Source organism: Elephantulus edwardii, unplaced genomic scaffold (assembly GCF_000299155.1).
Source record: "Elephantulus edwardii isolate Elephantulus edwardi_28Jun2011 unplaced genomic scaffold, EleEdw1.0 scaffold00018, whole genome shotgun sequence".
NCBI classification, from domain to species: Eukaryota; Metazoa; Chordata; class Mammalia; order Macroscelidea; family Macroscelididae; genus Elephantulus; species Elephantulus edwardii.
In genome coordinates, this window is record NW_006399768.1 from 10,703,975 (window position 1) to 10,705,122 (window position 1,148).

At 48.5% G+C, this 1,148-nt stretch overlaps 1 pseudogene; it reads left to right on the forward strand.

The window, feature by feature from the left end:
• Window positions 1-690, forward strand: part of LOC102850092 — a 14,997-nt pseudogene extending 14,307 nt beyond the window's left edge.
• Window positions 691-1,148: the final 458 nt, after the last annotated feature.

A 1,148-nucleotide genomic window follows, 5' to 3' on the forward strand; every position in this document is an offset into this window, starting at 1 on the left:
GGTCCTGGTTATTCCAGCCACTGAATGCGAGTTTGTAGGAAACTTGCCTGTGATTATGGTGGGCCAGCTAAAAGTGGCAATGGAGCTACAACTCTAGGAACTGGGGAAGGTGCTTCAGAAGGCTGGGTTGTCCCCCAGCTGTGTGGACATGGGAGCAGAGCCAGATGGGAGTCGAATGATCAGCCAGGATGAGTTTGCCAGGCAACTGAACCTCTCTGATCCTCACACAGTGGCTGGTTCCCTTAGCTATTTCCATCAGGATACCAAGATTTTCGTGGCTTTCTGAGACGCGGTCCTTGCACTGGCAGCTTTAGATGGAGGCAGAACCCTAGAGGAGCTGACACGCTTGAATTTGAGCTTTTTGCTGAGGAACAAGCTGAGGAACCTGACCTCCTACTGTTCAAGTCCAGCTTCAGTACCATCCTGCACCTGCTGCTGGGTTCACCCCGCCCTGCTGCCACCACTTCGCATGCTGAGCTGTGCCAGGAGGGTGACAGCCAAGGCCTCTCACTCTGTCAGTTCCAGAACTTCTCCCTCTATGACCCTGTCTACAGGAAGCTCTTCTGCACCTACTTGTGCCCCACACACACCTCTCGAAGCTCCTCTCAGATATAATATGTGTCACTCCCAGGCAGCCCCATTGCTCTGGCCAATGGGACTGTTCAAGCATCCAAACAGAAGGACAACTGAACACCTGACCTCTTGTTACCCGCTCCTCCCCAGCTCACCCCAGCCTCTCACTCAGGCAGTACTAGGAGCCTAGCCTGGGCCTCAACCCCACCTCTGCTTCTGTTGGATTCTTTTATTGTTGTTGGGGTTTTTTTAAGTTGGTTTTAATTTTTGTTGTTGGTTTGGGGTTTGTTTTTTCTTTTTAAAAAAAGCTATTTTATATATAAATATACATGTCTATTAAAAATACAAAGCCAAAAAAAAAGAAAGTGAAAAAGGAAGAGCTGGCATTATTTTAAGTCTTGTCTTACATTCATTTTTGTTGTTGTTTATTTGCCGTCGAGTCGCTTGCATCTCATAGCGACCCTATGTACAACAGCCCTAAACTCCGCTCTGTCCTGTGCCAATCGCACTGTCTCTGACACTCCCATCCCAATTATACCAGTCACTGAATCAACCCACCTCATAGAGGACCTTCC